This window comes from Ambystoma mexicanum, chromosome 5q, assembly GCF_040938575.1.
Source record: "Ambystoma mexicanum isolate Mex_15411 chromosome 5q, UKY_AmexF1_1, whole genome shotgun sequence".
Classification (NCBI taxonomy): domain Eukaryota; kingdom Metazoa; phylum Chordata; class Amphibia; order Caudata; family Ambystomatidae; genus Ambystoma; species Ambystoma mexicanum.
Genome location: NC_090933.1, coordinates 383,686,110 through 383,710,677, shown reverse-complemented (window position 1 = coordinate 383,710,677; position 24,568 = coordinate 383,686,110). Strand labels below are relative to the sequence as shown.

Genomic DNA, 24,568 nt, shown 5'->3' with positions numbered 1-24,568 from the left:
ATAGGGCCACCACTCACCCTATTTTCACATCACCAAACTATATAGCTCGATCTCTTGTATACGATCCCTAGATGAACTTTTCAAGCCTCCTCGAGACAAGAGCTCTCGCCAAAACCTCCCCTTCATGGCTCTGATCCAAACCTATGGGCCTGATCATCGCCCAAATCGATAGCCAACTATTGTTCAACTCGGAGGGAAAGCCAACCTCCTCTTCGTCACAGAGGCCTGGTTGATGGACGATTGTTTATGGACGATTATGCTCCCTTGTCCTGAACAAGGCAACCCCCCCATAATTAAAGGCATATTAAAACAACCGGACAGGTAAGAAGGCAGGAGGAATTGCCATCACACACACGGATACATCCAGGCACAGATATTTCCATCCGACTACGCCAGAATAAAACTCCCTCTTGGTACAATGCAACATCTCTTACACTACCACACTCGCTTTCCTGCTGATATACAGCGCACCTTTTTGGATTCCAATGTTTGCAGAAAATGATTCAGACACAGTGAATAACATCTCAGTTGACGTGGGCTAATCTAAACATTCTGGTTGATTTTAACTTCTGGATGGAGAGAAAAATTCAACACCACAGCCTGGTACCCATCTGCAAACGTAGAATCCCTAGACATTCAGCAACGGAGAGGCCCACCAATAGAGCTGAACACACTTTTCTCAACAAAAAGCTTATTAGAGTAGCGGATGATCTTTGCAGATAATCACTCCAGACAGGATGCTTCCTAAGAATGGAGAAGGAAATACATTGGGACAACCAAACCGAGAAGACATGTTTTCTATACTCGGAAAAAAAGATGCAGCAAAATGGAACTTTAATAGCCTTAACAAACCTAAACAATTGTCAAAGCCAACAGTTTGGGCTTTTGTGTAGGCATGGTAAAGACACTTGCCAGGCACTGCTGTAGTAGTATTAAATGGCTATTAGCAGGTGCGCGTACATTGGTATCTAATAGCAGGGACGCAAATGCCCAATACTTATACACAAGCCAAACATGTTAGCTTTGCCAATGGTTGTTTTTAACAGGACTTCAGTGAAAGACACACATAGTGCTTATAAACAGCCACACCAGGTTAAGACATTTGTTACAACAGCAATGTGTTAACAACTCCAATTAAGCCCTGAACTCAGAAGATTGGTTTGAAGAAACACTGGCTGGCACTTTGAGTGCAAAGTTGGATGATAAGGCTTGATTAAAGCGAGCACAGAGTTCCCATGAGGTGGCGTTTTGGGCAGGGAGGAGCAGGAACTGGATGGGAATGGCCATAGGGATAACGATGACCATGGGCAGTAAATGAGGTGGCGAACAACACCTATAAGCTATGTGTCCCTCCTGATATGCCATTTCTCTTAATCTGTACACTAATGCAATAGTTTCAGGTTAAGGGGGAGAGGAGGGTGCTAAAGCGCCACCTAGTAGCCCAGAAACTCTGGATCTAGAGAACCAGAATCTTAGAAGACCACTAATCTTACCAAATTGAACCAGCACAACATCCGCAAAAGGAAATGTTCAAAACAATCAGGAACCCATTTACCTGCAAGAACAAACCAAAACCTTTCGCAACAACGCGTGGACACCATTTCATCTCAGTTTTCAAATAAGATATCACAAACACATGACGGATTGAAATAAAGATTTGATTAGATGGAGCTAAAATGAGCTTCTGTGTATGGAGAATCTCCTTATGAGCAGGAGGTGCATCCAGCAGACCATGCTCCAATAGATAAACCATGAATCTAGCTTCCAATTGAGATGCAAATTATACATTGGTGTACATTATTTATGTTTTATTATGTATTCAATGTCTTCTAGATATCTCACAATGTTCCCTTTTACACATTCAATGTGCCATGAGAATACTCGGTCTCCATAGAGACACCTGCCACAAATTGGCAGCATTTCGCCCACAAATTGACAGCATTTTGCACACTTACTGATACAGATTTCTCAGCACTAAACAGCAGCAATCAAGCAGGATCACTACAGGACCCATGGGCCAGCATACATTTATAGACCTAGCAACAGTCAGAATTCACTCAATGGATATGTGAAAAAAGGAATTGTTCTACGAGTGCTAAAGACAGCATTCCCCAAACCACTCCCAATAAAGCAGTTATTCCCTAATGACCCCACCCCAACTACCACTCAATCTCCAACCTTCCTTATTGGCCAAGTACCTTGAAGAAAACACCAGCCAACAGTTATTTATCCACGTGGAATCTAACAGCATCCTACACGAGCCACAGCCAGGATGCAGGTCAACGAGAGCAACAGAATCTACCCTCATCAGCGATCTGGGACAATCTTAACAAGAAATTCGGATTCCAAAATTCCTAGCTCCATCTTAGCCCCCTTCAACGCAATCAGTCATTAAATCATGACTAAATGATAAGATGATAGGACTGTAAAACCAGAGGTAATGGTTTGAAGGTTTGGAATTAATCTTAACCACTGGCATTGCTATGGCCAACCCTCCAGACCACCATTGTTCACCTCCCAAGCCATTACACATAAGGGGAAAGACTGTATGCAAATCAGGCAGTCCAGCCTGAACTGCTTAGTCACACCCCTTCTCAATAAGACCACAAGCAACCCCAGACATGTTTCAGTGTCAATGGGCATCATCAGGGAAGTGTACTTTGGGTCTCTAGACTCAGCAAGCATTGGACCCACGTCGGGGCATACCGTCCCACTCAACAGAATAGGTTAAACAGTTTTGGTACAAACTGAATGAAGATGGAATAACTTAATTTCTGCCTGACATCACATGCAGCATCCCACAGGAACACAACTTGTCACCCTCTCCCCTTCAACATTTAGGTAGTTCCAGCCCTCCAGATAAGGTGAGCATCTGACTTTTTACGCACAGAAATCTTGTCAATACAGCCCTTTTAATTCTTCCTTGCGTACCACTTACTCAGGCTATTTATGGCAGCACCCCATAAACCATGGAGTTCACTGGTGACAGCTCAGCAAGCAGTAGCTTGCAAATCTACTTTAGCAATCCACACAGTTCCTTGAAAGAAGCAACTGGGATGAGTCCTGGTCTGTTTATTTTTTTAACACTCTGATTCAATCAAGATAATAACTTTGGAGTAATGTAGAAGGGAATTTGTGTTTTGTTCACTTTTTTCAACTGCTTGCATTTTGTAGGTTACTGTGTTATTAAAGCATTTTGAATCATCACCTGCTTTAGGACACATGTGGTATTGCGTAAAATGAAAAATGGTCTTAAACAATGCCTGCACTTCTGCTTCCTCAGTTTTAATCTACTTTAATGGAGGCAGAGCAGTTGCAGCAGCATGGGTATTTCATACTTTTTTTTTCCATCACCAAAGCATATCAGTTGCATTCAACTGATTGGGGTTCTAGATGTCTTGAGGGTTTAGGAGAGCCTTCCAGCAAGCAGTTGTTTGGCATTTGTGAGAAGGAAAATCTTTTGGTGTTCTATATGAATATGTGTTTTTTAGTCTTAAAATTGTATGTGTTTGCATGCATGATAGGGCACTGTACCACCCACTGCAAGCCAGTATAATGGATACAGGTAGAAGCAGTGCTGTATATATTTTCAGAGGCACAGATTGTACCGTTACCCGCTCACCAGAACTGCTCTATATTCAGGGAAAGTAGCCTAATTTATTAGCTGAGTTGCTATAGGTTTCATGGTACAATATCAATTATTCACAGCAGGGCTGATTGCATCATGCCTACCTTTCTTAGCAGGACTGCTATGTTTTGGGACAGTCCCTGCATTTCTTAACAGCTGGTGTAATGACACAGCACCAACATGTGGTGGCATTTTCTGCAGAGAGTTAAAGTACTGAACAAGAACAGTGTCTGAGCTCTTCCCACCACCCTCCTGAGTTGGTCTGATGCACACTGGCGGACAGTGTGAGAAGATGGCATTGCTGTTATATACTTCAATCCCTACTACTCGGTCTTGCGCTTCTCCCATGTCCAATCACGGAGTCCCACTGCCAAAAACCGAGCACATTTCAAAGCCTCATTATGAATCTCCTGACTCACATGTAGGATAGTCCAAACAGGCTTGGAGCTTTTGATAAGCCAGTTATGTCAGACAAGCCTCACATGGAACTGCCAGTTCCCAACCCTGTGTGCCTTTAAGAGTTAACAGCCTTTTGGTAAAGGTAGCTCAGTAGGTCAATAACCCTGCTCCAGGGATCATTGTGTAACCCATTTTCAAATCTTGTTGCAAGGAGAGTTAATGTGTCTGAATCCGAGGTATGTGTTTGGTAACATTCAAATAGTAACAGAACGGATTAGATTTCGACTTCTCATGGGTAGATAAACCTCCAGCTCTATAATTCCCAGCCTAATGGCCAAAAGAAGGCTTGCACACATCTAGGAGGAGCACCCAATAGTAAAGCTGCACTAGATTTGTAAATAGAAGGTGTATTCCACTTTTTGGGTATTTATTGGTGCTTTGTCAATAGGCAAACAGAAAAACAGGAGAGGAAGAGCAACTCTGAACCCAAGCGATGCAGGAGAACAAAGTTGAGGTGGAGGGGATTGAACAGAGCACATACTAGACAATCCAAATAAGGAATTAGAGCAACAGGAAGAGAGACCAATGAGCTCCATGAGAAGGCAACCCCAAAAAAAGTGAGGAGCAAAACAGAGGTAAATAATATACACACGCCCACAAGGAGTGAGGGATAGAAGCACAGCAAAGGGACATTTAGAGACAGTAAAATAAGAAAACACAGATCAAGAGCAGGTGAGGAGAGCTGGAAATAGAAAACCAAGACTAGAGAAAGGCAGGCCAATAACATAAGAGGCAGTGCAAAAAAGATGATCACAATGAGTAGCAATCACAACAGAGAAAATGAAAAAACAGATAGAGCAAGAGTAATGACATGAGTGGAAGAGGAGCTATAATCAACCGATACAGCAAGGTACAGGAGAAAAACAGCAATAATAGAATGCAGAGATGGGAAAGAGTGTCAGAGCAACAGACCGCAAAACATGGCATGGCAAAAGGGTGAGAGGTAGATCATCAGAAAGTAAGAGAATGGGGAAAGAAAGTAGCAGAGGGAAGGAGAAATACAGCAAAAACATGGAGTGGCCGTCAAGCAGGTAGTACCAGGCAGCAACAGTAGGCCAGAGAGGAAGAGAAGTGACGCTGGTAGAGTGATGGACTTGATTTATGATGGAACTAGCTGGCATATATAGTAGTTCTTAACAGAGTTTTGGTGTCCAAGTATAATGAAGATGAAGCTGGGTAGAAAGAACTTGTAGGTGCAGTCATTAATGTTTTCGAACACAGTTTCAATTTTACAAACACATTGGATAGTTGTTTTACTCTTGCAAAGGAGGAAACTCATGCTTACTCTGTTGAAATTGCATTTACTCTCCAATTCTAAAAATTGGGAGCAAAATACTTGTGCCAAAATCCTATCTGGAGCACCAAGTGGTTCCCCTTTTCGACATCAACAAAAAATAATAACCTTTTGCAACTATGTAGAGGATGCTGAAGTCATCAAAAAAACTAACCGACTGAACAAGGTGAAAACCAGACCTGGCCCAAAACCTTAATTCCGACTGACCCCTGGACGAACAAACAGAGAATTCAACCCAAACAAAAACGACGATCGGCCAAACCAAAATCTTACTCCACACCACCCTCCCTTGGTCAGAAGGGATGGGAGTCTGCCCTCAGCCCAGAAAGACAGTAAGACAGATATTCGTATTATGTGCAAATCCCTTTCTCTGAATCTGAAGAGCACAGGTTAGAAAGCCGAGTCGCGGAGCCGAGCAATGGACGTCGCATAAACTGAGTTGGGTGGGACATGCACGCTGTTGCCTCATTGCACCCTGCTGGCACCTGGAACTAGGGTGCACTGGGGACACCTGCATCGCCAGCACCGGGGCGCGAGGACCGCCTGACGGCGTGATCAGGGCCACACTGCCGGGCGTCACGCCAGCAACTGCCACACCAGTGACACATGCCGCCCGGGCAACAAAGAACCGCCACGCGGTGCTGCATCCCCAGAGTGAGGCCATGACCCAGGCACTATACCGGAACGGCGCACATCCCCACGCTAAGGCACACTGTACTGGCGCCATGAACCGGAGAACGTTACACCCGACTCCCCGCAAAAAAAGAAAACAAAGACCGAGCGCTACGACCTGCGGAAAACAGTGCTATCGGTGGCACTGGAGGCCAAGACCGGTGCAGAGGTGTGCGCACTCACATAGGGAGCTTCACTTGTAGCGCGCTCAAACGAGACCATTGTGGAGAAGCATTAAGCCTTGCCAGTCTGCGACAGCAGCGACGCTGCACTCACGTACTGTTCTACACACTCCTGGATGTTTATATGATTCTACTGTTGCAAGAAGGGCCTAACACCACTGCAGCAGCTCTGCCCAGTTGCCCTGAATACCAATGCAAGGCACAACAACTCAATCTCCCGAGGCTATTAAACCTCTACTTTACCCACCGGCTTCTACTACCACTGACTGCACTCACTTGTGCCGGTAGGTACACCACTGGCATTGTATTTGATGTTGGAGGCACACCGCTGTTCTCAGTCATATCTAACCTACTGACTACGTACCTCCAAGTAGCGGGAGCCAATCCCCGCATTGTCTCACACCCATCAAAACAAGTCAACAAACTGATGATACAACATCACGGAGTGGTACCACGTACCTCAGACGTAGTTGGGAGGGAATACATTGGAGGAGTGCGTCAATAAAATCAGTGTAAGGACCTACGGAAGGGATAGCGGACGGAACAGAGACCGCCGGCATGCTGGACTCGGCCCCGATACCACATGCTGGTCGGTGACAGATGTACATCCTCTCCCACCCAACTGAACATATAACTACCAACTCAGCAAGATTAAATCCCCACCCGGGGCAGAATCCCCCCCTATACTGCTCATAGCGTTAACTTCACAACGGCCTGAGCCATTACACACAATCCTGATAGGGCGAACGGATACGCACTAGAAGACGGGCAAAGTACTGCCGACCAATTCCGGCCGTTAGCGAAAGGCAATATCCCCTGCCAAAGGAAAAAAACTAAAAATCGCCAATAATGGATTCCCTCTCCGTGGCCAAACCGAAGGCACAAACACAACCAGACGTGAGCGCACAAGAAGTATCACAGCCCTCGTGTTACAGGTCATAGCTGTACTCAGAACATTCACAGACAAAAATCGACGAGGTCAAATCAGACATGCAGCTAATGCGCCAAGACGCATGCAATTTGACAGAGAGTAACCACGGCAGAAGAGGGCCTTCAAGAAACCGCCGAGACCACAGCTGATCTGAAGGCTAGAGTACAGCTGATCTGAAGGCTAGAGTACAGGAACTGGAGGAAAAAGTAGCACGACTGGAGGCAAGATCGGAAGATGCGGAGGGACGGGCCCGCCGCAATAGCATACGCATACTGGGAATTCCGGAGGGCATGGAGGGACTGAACCGAACTGGGTTCGTGGAAATCATGCTACAACAAGAAATCGGTGCCGGCCGGTTATCCCAAGGTTTTGCAGTAGAAAGAGCCCACAGGTGCCTTCAAAAGAGGCCACCGCCAGGCTCCTACCCCTGCCCGATGATTGCGAAAATCTTGAACTTTCAGGACAGGGAAATAATACTTAAAACATTCAAGAGAAGGTGGGGAAATCAAAAGGGACGACTCCAAGATTGTTATCTACCCGGACTACACGCCCACGGTACAACGAGCAAGGAATTCCTTTGTCCCGATAAAAAAGCGAGGCTCCGACAATTGAACCTCAATACATGTACCAATCTCGTCTCAAAGTGCTCTAAAAAGGAATAACAGTATTCCTGGAAACACCTGCTGCGGCCAACATATAGCTTGAGCATAATAACTTGGCTGGTGGTGAGGAGCAAATCACATGAACAACACTGAACGGAGAGGGGAAGAACTCGAACAGAAGATTTGCAGATGGAACGGCAGCAAGATGGCTGCTCTGACTCAAGTACCCGCTGCAATGTTATCATAATTGTTGACTCAGACAAAGAGTCCGCTTGGCCACACGGACTGCGTAATAGAACCCCCCCACGAAATTACTAGTGCAAGCCTGTTGCTAGCACAACACCCACGCCAAATGACCTGGATGGGCCTAGATGGCGTGGAGGCACTCAAGCGCTGCTGGATCGCGGCAGCAGCTGGGTGCAGTTACTTATTAACACTTTTTATCTTGTTTATAAAAGTTGGTGTGCAGTTAGTTAAGTCTCCAGGGGAGGAAGCAACGTGTCATATGGGTGGGACGCCGGACTGAGCGGGACAGGGTACCTGGGGGAGCATAGGTCCTTGGGATGGGATTACCAGAATGGTGTGCAGGAGATGGGAGGGGGCAATTCAGGGATTCGATATTGAACAAGCATGGCAGCACAAATTAAAGTGTTAACATGGAATGTAAGGGGATTGGGCACCTATCTCCGTAGGAACCGAATCAAATCCTACTTTAACAGGAAAAAGGTATGCATAGCCCTAGTGCAGGGGACCCATTTGACGGAAGAATCCATGGCCAAGTTACAAGAATGTTGGGGTGGACAAGGGTTCAGCGCAGCGTATTCTAAGTATGCGAGGGGTGTGTTTACGTGGATAGGCCCTCAGATTCCTTTCAAATTGGTGAGCGCTGAAGCAGGCACGGGGGTCGAGGGGCAGGTACATGATAATGTGGGGCTACATTGAGCAGATTGAAACATGCATAATTAACTCTTATTTTCCCAACTGCAATATCCCGTCCCATTTGGAAGTAATGTACACCAAGATAACCCAATACAGAAATAGCTTCTTCATTTGGGGCAGGGACTTTCATTGTGTTAGAAACCCAGACTTGGACAGATCTGCTCCCCCTTTAAAAAAGAAAAGCAACAGTTTCCACTGCATTGAACACAGTGTTGGACCGATTAGACCTAGCAGATTTTTGGCGAGAGCTACACCCAGAGGAGAGGGGCTATTCTTACTTCATCACCACACGATCTATATACCAGGATCGATCATATATTCATGGGTACGGATCAGCTCCCACAAATAGAAGCCGCACAATACCTAGGGTCATCTATTTCTGACCACTCGCCCTTAATGGTGGAATGGAGAACCGTTGGTCCCAGACACCCCCCCCCCATCCCATTATGGAGGATGCCCACTGAAATGCTGATGGATCTGGCCTTTAGGGAGGACCTTCGGGACTCCCTGGAGAAATACATAGAGGAAAATGTGAGCAGCGTAGACCAATGAAGCAGGATATGGAAAGCCCTAAAAGTAGTGATACGAGGGGAGATCATAGCCAAAGCGGGTGGTGTCAGGAAATTATTGCGGGCAGAGCTGGAACAGCAGGAGGAGGAAATCAAAAGGATAAAATCTGCTGCCCTAGGGACAAAGGACGAGGAGGAAACACTAAACCACATTAGGAGGAAATGCAAGGAGACACGGGGCAGACTGGCCAAGTTCGACTACACCACAAGAACCATTAGAGCGCGCAAAGAAGGGGATAAATCCGGCCGACTACTGGCCTGGCTATGCAAAAGGGAACATCCCAAGCGCGATTGACGACACTTTCAAATCATTCTACACCCACCTATAAGCACACGACACCACAGTGCCCCAAGACGAAATTCAAAACACACTCAAAGAGATTGGGCTCCCAAGACTGACCCCCACACAAAGTGATACCCTAGATGCCGAAATCCCAACTGAAGATATTGGAGAGGCAATAAAGTCTGTGGCCACCAGCAAACCCCCCCCGGTAGTGATGTACTACCGCTAGAGTTTTATAACCACGAATAAGTCATCTCTCACACCGCTGCTGCATGAAGTTTAAGGAGGCATATTACATGGGGATATTACCGGAAAGCATGAGGGAAGACACTTAAGCCTAGGAAATCAGCAGACGAGTGACTCTTACTGTCCACTCGCAATGCTTAACTATGACATCAAGATATTGACCATAATACTAGCTAAACGGCTCTCCGAATTGATAGGTGGGTTGGTGCATAGTGATCAGAGCGGATTTCTGCCAGGCCGCAATACAAAGGCGAACCTCTGCAGACTCCAAAACATTATGGATCCTACGCGCTGCTATCCCTGGATGCAATAAAAGCATTTGATTACATATATTGGGAGTGGCTCTTGGCAGCCCTGAAGGAGTTTAGATTCGGGGAGGGGTTCATCAGATGGGTGAAGATCCTATATACTAAACAAAGGGCGAGAGTGAAGTCGGGTAAAATCGTGTCCTCCGCTTGGGACACATGCAGGGGCACCAGACAGGGTTGCCCATTATCCCTCCCATGCTATACATACTGGGCCTGGAACCAATTGCTATCTACTTTAGGAAACATTTTTTTAATGCAGGGATACGAGTAGGCGGGGCGCATCATATCATCTCATTATATGCAGATGATGTCTTCTTATATGTAAGAGACCCGCACCTGAATGTGCAAACTATGCTAGAAGTTCTAGACAACTATGCAAGGGTCTCGGGCATACATTTCAGTAGGCTAAAATCCTGTCCGTTTCCACTGGCGGGCCTGAGAGGTAGGAATATAGAGGACTTACCCAAGGTGGGAATCCAATGGCAGCTAGACACGTTTAGGTACCCGGGTGTCAATATACGATATACACCTGAACTGATGCACGAACACAACACTGAAGTCGCACTCAAGGGACTACGCAACTCTACGAAATTAGGTCCAAATTGCCTTTGTCAGTGATCGGCAGGGCATCAATAGTTAAAATGATTGTTCTCCCGAGATTTCTTTAGCATTTCCAAAATGTATGTTATTACATCATGGCCCCCTTCTTTCCTTTACTTGAAACATTACTTCGAGAGTTCCTGTGAGGCACAGGTAGACATAAGTTAGCATTAGCCACACTAACCCTACCTTACAGAGAAGGAGGCACACAACTCCCGGATCTCGAAAAATATTACCTAGCGGCGCAATTTAGCTTTGTGGCCCGCTGGCTGTCGGACGAAGTCACAAGAGAAACTGGATAGCTGCAACACTTGGTGGCTCCGCTACATCAGAAAGCACTCCTCTGGGTCCCCGAGAACTGGCTAGGCAACACACTCATGATAGTGACCATGGGAAGGCGGATATGGTACAGAACCAGAACACTCCTGCACCTAGAACACTCACACTCACCCGAGATCCCAATGATGACAGACGTGGGCAAAGCCAGTTCGGACCTACCAAACATACGACTCTGGGAGAGGATGGGGTGTACTCCTGGGGGGACCTATAGGGGGATGGCACTTTTAGAGACGTTGACTTGATCCAGTCCGTAGAGGGAATACCAGGAGGACAATTCCTGTGGTACCAAAGGGCCAGAAGAGTAGCGAGAGGAAAATGGGAGGAATGGCCTGAAGAGCCGACAGCAAACCCCCCCCTAATGACACTGCTATACACCATGGGTGATGGCTGGAAACTGGTGTCCAGATTATACAACCAGTTGATGGATAAACCTAACCCCTGGAGTGCCACGCTTAAAACGAGATGGGAAAAGGATCTGGGGTTAGATATTATGGAACAAGAATGGGAGAGGGCTCTGGCGTTCCCTAGAGAGGCGTCTAGAAATGTTAGATTGATACAATTAAACATCCTATATCGCACATATATGACCCCTAAGAGGGTGGCCATGTTCAACAAACAAACCCGGTCCAGGTGCACATGGTGTAGTACGGAGGAGGCTGGTTTGATGCATGTGTTTTGGGAATGTCCTAAAGTACAATGCCTTTGGGCCAAGGTGGAATGGTCTTGTAGAAGGGCTGGGATATCACGTTATGACTGGACCCCCAAGGAATGCCTCTTGGGGACTTATCCCAGACTAGCTAAGGTGAAACACATTGTCAAGTTTATGGATATGGCGTACAAACCAACTAAGAGAACCACAGCAATGGCATGGAAACAAGTAAGGGCCCACAGAATGCAGCATGGCACCGGGAATTCGAACGCTGGGTGGAAGCAGAGACCAGAATTTGGGGGGGGGGGGTGGTGCCTCCAGATCGGACGATGGGACTAGTGTGGCATTTGAAGCATTGGAAAGCCCTGACATGGAGCATGTTTCACCCCTCGGATGATAAACCTCCCTGAACAAGAGATCCCGCTGGTAATAAGGAGATTGACACCGGTGGAACACACCAAAATGTGATACTGGTCTAACCCAAGATGTGCCATACTCCCTTTCCACCCCTACCTGACCTCGCCCCCACCTCCTCATACAAATGTTACTAGAACAATATGCTGTATAGGGAGACCGTTACTATTAGTTCTGTTTGATGTTTATTTCTTGCTATTGAATATAGTGAGTGGCATGACATGCTGATGATGCGACACTATAAATGTGAACTTAAGAAATGCCAATAAAAATAGTTTAAAATAAATAAAATCAGCATCCCATGATATGCCACGATATACATCTTGCCTTTCCATCCACTGCGATTAGTTCCCCCCAACCTTGCAGAATAGATAGCCAAGAGGCAAAACAATGGCAGGAGTTGTGTGACAAGACCCAGATTACATCACTTCCATCCTTTAAGCGTACTGGTGGATATCCATCTCATTTGAATGTGCTGCGGGCCAGAGAGAGAGAGAGAACAGGTAAGCGCCCATAATCTTGTGTTACAGGGCATTCTTTTCCAGCGACCCCTGGGTTGAGTGCTAACGCAACCAGGAATAAAGTAATTACCTGAGGGAGTGACCGTGGGCTTCAATTTAAGGTGCAGGGCATGGTTTGAAACCTCAATAGCTTAAGTACCTACCCTTGCATCAAGGGTCATTCCTTTGACTAGTAAGATCACAGCAGTCTCAAGTTTGCTCTTAGTACCATTTAGCAACCCACACTGCCATTTTTATGGGTTTCAAGAAAACGCTTAGTTTCACTAAATTATATTAAGACCAAATGATGTGGTCCTTGCCCATATCACCGCTGTCCTAGAGCAAGCCCCCCCGCCCATCATATTGTGTTTAATAATATGGCATTAGCACCCCGTTCCAAAGGCTGGAAGGAGGGTGGGTTAGGGCCCGGCAGCCCGAGTTAAACGAGGGCACTGGGATGTTACCCCCCCACCCCGTTCCATTCCCTTGGAACAGGGTGCCAACGCCATTAGCACCCCGAGTTACCAAAGCAGTAACACATGGTGTACAAATAAAAAAAAAAAAAAAAAAAAAGATTTTCATTCATTGAACGGGATGCCGCGTGCGTCCCGTTCAATGAATGAGAATCCTTTGCCAAGATGGCCGCCATGGTAGTAGAAGCCGGAGCTCCATACGGAGTCTCTCTCCCATTACCATGGCGGTCTGGAAAAGTGAGAGGCACTAAAGCGGCAGCGGTGGGTGCCGCCGCAACACTCAGGTATGTGGGGCAGGGGAGGGAAAAAAGAAAACAGGTCGGGGGCCGGGATTAGGGCACAAGGGGGGGGGGATGGCGCTATGGGGTGGGGGAGGCAGCCGGCGGGTTCCGTGGAACATGGGCTGAGATTAGAGGCGTCAGCCTGCGATCTGTGGAACCAGATTGGCTGCACCCCCTGCCCCGGGTGCTAATTGTCATTTTCATCTTTGTTCATTTATTAAGCCTGTTTTTTTTTTTTTTTTTTTTAGTAAGATGTGTTACATTTCTCAATGAGCCACAAGAGACGTCTAATACGTTTTCAATTTTTATTTAAAAAAATGGTTTTACAAAGACAAACAATTGGGGCTTGCAGTTTAGGTGGGGCATGTTCCTGTACACCTTTCCCTCAACTTTTAAGGGGGCTCCCACTTCCCTAGCCCAGTGTCCCTACTCCAAAAGGTTGTATTAATGTGCCATTCACCAAAGATAGGGTACCCCTTTGATCTCATCAATCCCTATACTAGCGAGGGCCTACAGAGCGTGGCCTTATATCCCCGATTCCCTCAGTGACTTTTAAGGTGATCTAATAGGAAAGTCTGATTGCCCTTTCACCATTATCCCCCCACGTGATAATCTCTGAACATTCTCCCTACGATTGACTTTCTCTCCCCACTCTGTCTCCTGGTCTCTCTTCCTCCTCCATTCTCTACTTTCCAGCTCCCTCCTGATCTCTCTCTTCTCTACAGTTCATCCCCGGGTCTTGTCACTCTCTCTCCTGGCCCCATTCTTCAGCTCCTTCCTGATCTCATCAGTTTCCCTCCAGATGTCACACCTCCTCGAGCTACAAAGCCTCTGCTCTCCTTCGCCACCATGCCACAAACTGTCGCATCTCAGACAGCCTCCTATTCTCTCTGCAAAATAGCCTCCAACCACTCTTTCACTTACTGTCCCACTCATACCCAATTTTTATCCATATGTCAGTCACAACATCTAACCTTCTCTCTCTGCAAACATTCCAAAGTCCCCTTCCAGTACTGCTCACCCTGCTGCACAAATCCCTCTGGTCTTTCAGATCTCCTTCTCCATCTCCGACCTCACACAAACACCTCGTACTGCCAGCTGAATCTGCTGTCTTTTAAAGGTTCTATGTCATTCTATCGCCAGAGTTTTTTTCCGCAGAGTTGTTTTGGCTGAAAAAGCTCATCTAATTTATTTTAACTTGTGGGGTTCCCCCAGCCCCTTTCCCAGTTATTTTTTTATTATTATTATTTTTTTTTTTTTTTTTTTTTTTTTTTTTTTAACTACCTATTCCCCACACCCCAGCAATGAATGAACAAGTACCCTTTTTAATTATGCTCCACTTCTGCCTAGAAGCTTCACTCTGTTGCCATTGCTTGCCCGAGTCATTTGCTTCCCTGGGCCAATCTTTGGTGCTAACTCCACCCCCAACTCCTTCGGGCCAGGACTTCCCCCTGGAAGTGTTTAGGGCTTTTTTCCCTGCCCCTTTTCTGGGCTCCATCTTTGGCATGGAGTCCATGAGGTCACTGTGGTTGTTTGTTCTCCGTTTCTGTCCTGGATCAAAGTCCTTGTCCACAAAAGTTTTGTTGAGGGTTCCCTGGTCTCCCCTAGTGTTGGGCAGCTGGCTCTCTGGTTCCAGCTCTGCTGCCTCTGCCACTCTACTACCCTATTACCAGTGTGGAGCTCATGGGGTAGGTGTTTGGTCTGCCATCCGGGGAAGCGTAGCCCATTTCCATTTAGGTAACCAGGCTATTCCTCCTGGTCTAGGGCAGGTCTTGTCCTTTGGGACCAGGTGCAATGCAGTACTTCTATTCTTTCTCTGCACAGTGCCGCTTCCTCAGATTCATTCTCCTACCCACTGGTCTGCGGTGTCCAGGGCATGCTGGTCACTGTAGTTTCTCTGGAACCATCTGAAAGAGTAGAAAGAGACCTACCAAGGACAGAGACAAAAAGCCACCAATGTACACAAGCGGTGCCATGCATACCAGGAAGCCCGGTTACAGGGGAGCCCCTCATCCCCCCACTCCACCTCTGGGGTGGGTCTGGTATGCAGCCTAACCCAGGTTCAAGAAGCAACTTCTTGGTCTCTTTCTTTTGCTGTGAACTTGGGATGAGAGAAACCCTATGAAGAGGAGGGGTAATTTCTCTACAAGGCAAACTATTTCCAATTATTTAAAGGTAGTTGAAAGAGCAAGGATGATGGAAATACTTTCCTGGCGTTTTGAGGTTAAACCTGTAAATCACTGTGCTGAAAGCAAGCAAGAGGATAAAGTAAAGAAACCTTGCAAATGTGTGAAACCCAGAGGAAGAGGAAGAGAAACAAGTCCCAAGGAAGAGATTGTAAGGAGAAGAAAGGCAATCTCTTCATATGAAAACGTTTACCATATATCTGAATGTGGTGGAAAGGCTGAGAGGAGGCCAACACCCTCGTGGCGCTTATGAGACTGAACTGTGAATCAACTAAGAAACTTAGCGGGAAGGGAACCCCTTCCAATGATACTGAAACTTTTGGTTATTTATTTCTTGGACACCCTTTTGTGAACTGCAGCTGCAAGTGGCAGCTAGAGAACATTAAGCTCATTTGCAATTTATGATGGGTTAAGCGCGCGAAGGTCAGCGTAGGGTTTTGGGCATATGACAGAAGATTTTTACTTTGGTCATCTTGACAGACCATAGTTCGTTTTGTTGAGGCACGGAAACCCCTCGTAGATTTAGGGAAAGAGGCTTATCTCCAACCCATTTCTTTTCATAAACGTTTATAGCAATTAACAGTATACCTCTGAGTCAGGGTCTTACCCACAATATGTTCTGATTTACTGATTTAATTTTGTTTTTAAGTGTGTACTTTCACAGGATCTATATGAAAAAGGTGGAGTACAGTGATCATTAGGCTCAGATTTCATTTTCACCTCCTATGAAAAGGGTCAATATTCAAAAACATGATATGTTTTTAAGTTACTCATTAATTGGCCAGCTTGCTCTCACTCGGGTGAATCAAATAATGCAAATCTCATCTCGGCACAACATTGGATGTGCGTGTGACAGATTTGTGATTATTACTCTCAAAGATTATTTTCCCCATCTCAAATCTCAGTCTAGCCAATGTTGCTGGTCTCATGTACAAATCTAACCTCTAAAGCCACTTTTCTTTTATGTTATATGTTGTTTTTGAAACAGGGGCATTATACAATTTTTGCAATCAGGCTCCTATCGATAAAAATGTATAATTTAAGTCTCTGTAGATTTCTAGAAGGCTGATTCTCAGTCCTGTAAAGAAAAAAAGCAGAAATAATGCAGGCCCCAATTAGAATATAAAACTCTCTGCTTTTTCATCTGAGATTGTTCTCCAATTAAGATTGCTCCATGCTTTCGTTTAACAAATGTTTTGGGGTTTTGTCATTAACAGTGGACCAATACACTTTTGTTGTAGATGGGCTGCTGAGATAACAATATTTCCTCAAATGAGTTTCTTTCAAATGCTTTGCGCTAAATGCACTTCACATTTATTTTTGAAACGTGGAATTTTCATTTGCATCCATGCCTTTTGTATATATTTGCCTACAGTTCACATTAAGGTTTTACACAGATCGTGATAACCAGTTGCAGTACACCAAAGCAATGTGTTTCATACAGTAAGACCCTTGGTACAAACTCATGCAGGTCTTCCCGGGAATACTCCCCATCCATTAAAACCCACCCACCTATTCAAGCAAAAGATAAGGCCCTGGCAGGCAAGGAAATCTGCCCACAGATAACAAATGGAGACCCCCCCCTGTGCCCAAAATGAAAACATGACCCATAGAACCGGATAGTCATTGCCAAAATGTTCTTGGGTCGGGGGATGGCCATGATGGGTCTTAACAAGGCCACGGGTTACATGAGGAGCCCTGATCGATTTCCAGCTAGAAATGCTGGAGAAAAATCCAGATTCACAGCCAGAGGAATCACAATATAGGACCTCCCGTCATGCCAGGGGAGTGAGGGCCTTCCAGCAAAGTGCATCAACGCCATACAGGTTACAGAACAAAACCTGACAGACGGAGAAAGCTATATGTGCTTGTTAGGCAGTGTTATCAAATAGCGCAAGATGACAGTCAGACCTAAGTAAATGCCATTCATTCCAATCCATTCCATCCAAGGGCCAAACAACAAAGACGCCATCCTATCCCCCATAGCTGCATGCAACCAGAAGTGAGCATACCAAATCCAACATCAGCAAGAGGAACCGGTCTCGAATAAAGATACAAATTTAATTAATTTCCTTCAATGCACACAAAAAGGAGGAACAGAAAGAAGACCATTGGACGGTGCAACAGAAAACAACCGATATCGCCCACGGTCAGTCATGGTCCCTTTCAAGTCCCAGGACTACAACCGCAGCCAACCTTCATAGCACAAGTTACATTCCTCACCTCCTACTGCAAAGCAGGTAAAAGAGAAGCCCTTCACTTGAAGTAATCATCATCAGTCCATCACAGACCTCAAGCAATTGAAATGTGTAGTGTCAGGGGGCAAGGGAGACACATCCATTAGAACAATTCCCCAGCCATGTTTACTCCCTTGCCCTTGGTGCCTCTGCATCTTACGTCCATAGTATCCTGAACAGCATTTATAGATACCCATGTAGGAAAGAGCACAGAAATGCCCAGGGGAGTACACAATGTGCCTTTTGCAGCCAGCTTCTCACCAGTCCTTGCCATGGGACACCACAGTAGAGAGCGGAGGGTAGAATTGCCAGGGGCGCGCGCGGGGTGGGAGGATGAACAAGTGCAGGAGAAGGAAACAACAAGTAGTGCAGCCAACGGGTGGCAAGTGTGAGTGTTAGAAGTGCAGACAACAAGAGTCTAATAAGTGCAGGAGAGGGGACTGAAGGATTACAGATACAGACCACAAGTGCAGGGGGTGCCAAGAGGCAGTGCGGGTTTGCAGCTGGACAAGACAAATAGGGGCCTGGGTCCGAATTCAGAGGGTTGCCAGGTGACCGGTGCGTTTATCAGACAGGAGATCAGCAGGGACGAGAGAAGGGAGAAGCAAAGGGGAAGGTCTTGAGGTGCTCCAGGAACCAGAGATGGTTCTGCTCAGGTTTCAGAGAGGCAGGGAGGCAACAGCTGAAGAAAGATCTGCCCCCGACTCGTTGCTTGGAGAAGAGACTGACAATTAGTTGGAATTGGAAGAGCGAAGAGTTCCAGTAGGAAGATATTTCAGTTGGGAGAGCTGGAGGTATTGCGGTCCCAGGCCCCAGAAAGCCTTGTGGGCGATACAGAGGGTCTTGAACTTGATCCTTGCCGCCAATGAGGAGATTTCAGTGCTGGAGAGATATGATCCCTGGACTTGAGGCCAAGGGCAAGTCTTGCAGTCTTGTTCTGGATGGGTTCTAGAGGCCGGAGAGTAGAGACAGGTAGATTTAAGGCCCTTTTCGATCTGGTACATTCGCTCTACTCCAGAGACAGATTGTCCTCTAGTGCCACCTTCACAGGATCTATGCGATTCACTCTCCTCCTTTTTTGTAGACAAGATAACCACTATTAGAGACACCATTAAAGCTGAAGCTGATGCTTCCCCTTCTGGCAAGATACATTTTGAACCTCCTCCCACCTTAGGGGCCTGGTCTTCCTTCCCCCATTTCTCTGATGCTGACATCCTTCTTGCTTTTCAGCACCTTAAATCGGCCTCCCCAGCAGATGCCATACCCCTGGCTATGCTAAAAGGAACTATCTGCCGACATGATCACTGCAGTTAATCATTCCTTTGTCACAGGCATCATTCCGCCTTCTCTTAAACATGCTTTAGTCATTCCCTTATTGAAAAAGGCCTCCTTGGATTGTACAGTACTAACTAACTACCGGCCAATCTCCCTCCTGGCCTGTATGATGAAAGTTATGGAAGCACTGATCGCTCCTCTGTTGTCCAAATTCCTTGAGTCTCCTCAGTTTTGACCCTTTTCAATCTGGTTTTCATCCAGGCCGGGGCACGGAATCCGTTCTTAATTCCGTTCTTGACGGCCTGTTACATCTGGTGGACCAGTGCGGTGTCGGAGCCATCCTGCTTCTGGATTTATCAGCGGCTTGCGACACAGTGCATCATCTCGTCTGTCCGCCACCGGCTTGGCCAGTCATGTTCTTGACTGGTTCACAAAATTTCTTGCCAACCGCTCCAAGTCGGTCGCTCTTCCTCCTTTCCGCTCTCTCCAGTTTCTCTGGTTTGTGGGGTTCCTCAGGGATCGGCACTCTCCCCTATTCTTTTTAAAATCTACATTAGACTTCCTCAATCTCATGGTTTCCGCTACTATTCCTATGCGGACGACACGCAGATCATTGTCCGGCTTGACCTGACTCAGCCTGAAACTGCTGCCCGTCTGCGGAAATGCTTGGAGGATCTGGGCAGCTGGTTGTCATCCAACTGGCTGAAGCTCAATGCTGGCAAGACCGAGGTCCTGGTTGTCAGTACATCCTCCCCCCAGCGGTTGTGGACCTCTGACTTCTGGCCACTCTCCCTAGGCTCTCTCCCCACGCCAGTATCATCGGTCAGAAATCTAGGGGTTAGACTCTCTGCTTCCCTGGCCATGGAAGAACAGGTGGCGGCAGTATGCAAGGCAGGCCATTTCAAACTTGGGATCTTACGCAAGGTATTCCCTTTTATTCAGATGACCTGCCAAGCCCCTGTGGTGGCTGCCTTGGTATTGAGTAGCTTGGACTACTGTAACTCACTATCTGGGCCAACCTCTTTACTTAACTAAACGTCTGTAGCGCCTTCAAAATGCAGCTGCCAGATCTATCCTCTGCCCATCCTTCGGCACTCATATGTCCCTGCTACTGAGGCAACTGCAACTGTCTCCCTTTAGAGGCCCATGTCATGTTTAAATCTATGTGTATGGTCCACCAAGCTTTCTACGGTATTGGAGCGGAGTATCTTCAAGCCAAATTTGTGCACTACATACCTCCCTGCCCACTACGTTCTCAATCAGCCCTTCTTGTGGTTCTCCGGCACAGGCTAGCTCGGTCAGGTGGTCGTGCCTTTTCTACTGTAGCCGCAAATGCCGGGAACAAACTTCTGCATGTTGATCATTTTTGCTTTCGACGTAAATTGAAAACATTATTATTCTAATGGCTCTCCTCACTGTTCTGTTTCTGTTAGCTGCCTCTAGCGCCATGATGCCTTTGGCGTACGTGCGCTCAATAAATTCTTAAAACATAACATTTAGAAAGAGGCTGTTACAGCAGTCCAGCCTAGAGAGCACCAGAGCTCTGGAGACAGTGAGCTTCTGGGGGAAAGTGGGGAAGGGAACAATACATCTGAGGAGGTGCAGCTGGTAGTTTGACTTGTTAGAGACATCAGATGTGAGGAGAGAGTGGAGTCGAAGATGACCCAGAGGTTCTTAGCCGCACAGGTAAAGGCGGGAAGAGGGTCCAGAGTGGCCGGCCAGAGAGTGAGCTGATGAGTAGGATCTCCGTCTTACCGGCATTAAGGCAGAGATCATTGGCGGAACACCACTCCTGGATTGCGGACAGACAATCCGGGAGAAGAGGAAGCTGAGGGGAGCCTGAAAGCGAGCAGTGTCATCCGCATAGCACTGAAAGTTGGAGCACAGAGCAGTTATGCGGTGGTCGATAGGTGCCAGGTACTGATTGAACAGCCACGGAGTAAGCTTAGACCCCTGGGGAACACCATAGGTAGAGAGAGATAGAGAAGAGGAAGGATGGAAGTTGGACCTGGGAGGGTCGCTCAGAGAGAAAGGAAGTCAGCCAGGCCAGGGCCTGATCAGTTATACCCAGGTTATCACAGAGCCGGTTGAGCAGGATGGCATGGTTGACAGAATCAAAAACAGAAGAGAGATCGAGGAGGATGAGGACAAAAGGCTGGTTAGTGTCAAGGTTTGAGAGCAGGTCTTCACTGATGTTCAGGAGAGAGGTTTCCATGCTGCTGGCCACTCTGAAGCCAGACTGATTGTCATGGAGACAACCAACAGATTCCATGTGAAGGTTAAGCTGGGAGATGGCCAGCTTTTCTAAGAGTTTGCCCAAAAAAGGAGTAATGGAGATCGGGAGATAGTTAGCCGGACAGGAGGGGTCGCAAGGTGCACAAGAGAGTGTTCAAGGGTGGAAGGGAAGGTTCCAGTGGCGAAAGAGTGGTTGCAGAAGTCGGCCAAGATTGAAGCGAGGGTGTAAATATGGTCCTTGATGGTTTTGGACTAACAGGGAAGAACCTGTTTTGACAAGACTTTCATAGATCAGACTGGTCTTGAAACCTTGTCAGGGGTGAACAAAAGGAAAGGAAGAGAAGGGAGGAGGAAAGGCAGCAACAGGAAGGCCAGAAGTAGAGGAAGAAGGAGGAGAGGAAGAGAGGATGGACAGGATGTCGTGGGTTTTAGAGAAGAAATGTGAATCTAGGGCCGTGCAGAGGCCCTGGGATAGGGTAACAGGAGAGGAAAAGACTGCATGAGGATTGGCCGGCTCTTTGCAGATTTTAAAGAGTTTGGGCCGAGATGCTAGATGCCACAGGCTTCGATGTGAGCTCTCTTCTTAGTGTGGAGAGAGAGTTGGTACTGTCTTTGGAACAGGCAGCAGTCCAGTTTGTCAGAGGGTGCACATGATGCCCGCCATTTCCGCTCAGCCACCCTACACTAGTGTTTAAGGGTGACGAGGTCCGAGTCGTACCAACAGTTGCACTTGGCTTTGGGCTTCAAGCAGATCCTCATGACAGGGGCAAGTACATCAGGAGTGTCGAGAAGAATGGAGGTTGGAAAGGGCTGTGTCCGGATGAGAGTCAGCCAGAGGCGCAGGAGGGGGAGAGAAAGTGGCAGCGAAAGCCTCAACTGACACATGCTTCATGGGTCAGATGACCAAGAAGGTGGGTGGCAGTGCTGGAGTTGGCTCGGCCTGAGAAGTAGACAGAGAGATATGAGAGGAGAAAGTGGTCACTCCAGGAGAGAGGGTCAGAGAGGTCTGAGTAGAGCAGAACATCCAAGGTGTGCCCTGCAGAGTGAGTCAGGCCAGAGGGAAGAACAGAGGGAGAAAGAATCCCAGAGGTTGTGAAAGAGTCCAGAGGAAGGACAGGATGCATCCAGGCGGATGTTGAGGTCTCTGAGGAGGAGTTGAGAGGTTGAGGCAAGGAGGGAGGAGGAGAGGTCCGCCCACTCTGAGAGGAAGGAAGTTACCAGGCCAGGCGGCCTGTAGATAGCCACAGCAAGAGAGCGCCACACTAAGAGCGGCCAGGAAAGAGAAAGGGCCTGCAGACCAGGCATTCAAAGGAGGAGTAGACCTGCATAGGAATGATAGAGGGTGGGATCCACTCCGGGAAGATCCAGGCTACACCCCCACTGGGATGGTTGGATCTGGGCGCGGAGAGGATCTTGTAGACATCAGGTAGGAGAGAGTGTCAAAAGCTTGCGACAGCTCTGTCTGTGAACCACGTCTCAGTCAGACCGAGATCATCAAGGTTGAGTTTTTCCCAGACACGTCAGATGTTGGAGGAGTGCGTCACAACTGAGCGAGAGTTGAGTGTGGCAATGTGGAGAAGGTGCTCATCCTTGACAGACTTTGGTGGAGGGGTACAGGTCAGAGGCACGCCCTGCGGATGTGAAGGAGCATGAGAGAGGTGGCGGAGGAGGGAGGCAACAGGGCAGTCAGAGAAGAAGTCGAGTAAGCCAAAGAGGTGTAGACAGAGGAGCCGGAGGAGGGAAAGAAGGGACAGCAGGAGAAGAAAGGAAATGTATGAGGCGCGGGAATCGTCTTTCAAAATTGAGGAACTTGACCTGAGGTCCTTGGACCAAGACAGTGCCATTTAGGTAAACATTAATAATGGTCTTAGGTGTGGAAGTGAGCCAGGAGGGCCTCCCACTGAGTGCCACCATTAATGGGAGAGGAGGAAAAACGAGAGGGCACAGAGACCATAGGTCTGGCAAAGGACTCCACTGAGCACTTACCTGCCTACAAAACGTGCTCCCTCTGGATAGGATCAGGGAGAAGGGAGGCAGAGGTAAATAGCTCCCCTGCGGTCCAGGACCAATCAAGGGTCCAATATTATTAAGTGATTTGGGAATACGGGAAAGGGGACCTGTGACGGGATGAGAGGTTGATTGTCACAGTGGACATGCTAGCTCCACAAACCTGGCCACTCAGTGCTTTCCTTCGTTATTGCGCCATAAGCTTGCCTCCTATTTTAAGGGAAGCCTAATGAGTATGCAGTGTGAGTTAGTTGGGTCAGGACAGGAAGTGGTGGAGGACAGACACCAGAGGAGGCAAGAGTGTCAGGAGTGATCAGGCTGTTGGAGAGAGGGGTGTCTGTCGAGTGTTGTGTGTAAAAGATAGGAGTGTGTGGAATAGCGATAAGAGGTAGTGGGAGTTAGTAGTAGTTGCGAGTGGATATAGTAGTAGACGTTAGCTCCCTCCACTTCTCTCACTGCGAGTTCAGACTTGGATCTTCACTTACTAATTCTTATATTTCCCCCTCTAAAAGAATCTATGCATGCCTCCAAGTAGACAAAAATTGACTAACTAGAAAAGCAAATGTTTTCTCCCAAACTTTACATACCCACAATGTACGCTTGTGTTTATTTTTGTTTGACTGCAAATGGTAGTCACGTGACTCATTGCAAAAAGCTATATCAAACAATGATGAAAAGGAAATGGCTTTACTGCACAATTATGATCCTAAGAGTATACTGGAGTATCGAGTCGCTGCATGTCAGGTAGTACATGATCTGCTTGTTGTAGCTTTTATGCTCCCATTTCCTTACATTCATATACGTGCATGTCTGAGTTTATGATTGGGCAATGAAACTTGAAGTACTGGTTAAGAATTCCGAATTATATGACCTAAAAATGTAAGGCTTGCAGAGATTTCAAAACCTGACCATATACACATGTTGCACGTTTTCGTATGTTATGTAAATTACCTTGAAAAGCAGCTTGGTGCTCTGTTTTTTTGATGGTGTATAAATGCACACACTGTCAGTGCGGCAGTCCTTTATTCTCATTCCTAAAGACTATTGGGTTGTTTAGGACAGTCAGGTTGGAGCGTCATTTTACATCTTCGGGCTCAGGATAAAAAGGGGCAATGTCGAACCACAGGTACAAGCACTTTATTTTCCCTGTCTTGTTTGGGACAGGGGTCTCAGTGTGTGCGAGGGTCTCAGTGTGTGCGAGGCCACTTCCTGTGATCGTGCCTGGGTCAATAGTGGAGCGTGAAAGTTGTCACCCATGC

The 24,568-nt window shown here is 47.1% G+C and overlaps 1 protein-coding gene across 4 annotated transcripts in view; it reads right to left on the bottom strand.

Moving 5' to 3' along the window:
• YES1 (YES proto-oncogene 1, Src family tyrosine kinase) overlaps positions 1 to 24,568 on the bottom strand; it is a 1,102,642-nt gene that overhangs the window by 1,076,678 nt on the left and 1,396 nt on the right. The gene's annotated exons all lie outside the window — the stretch shown is intronic.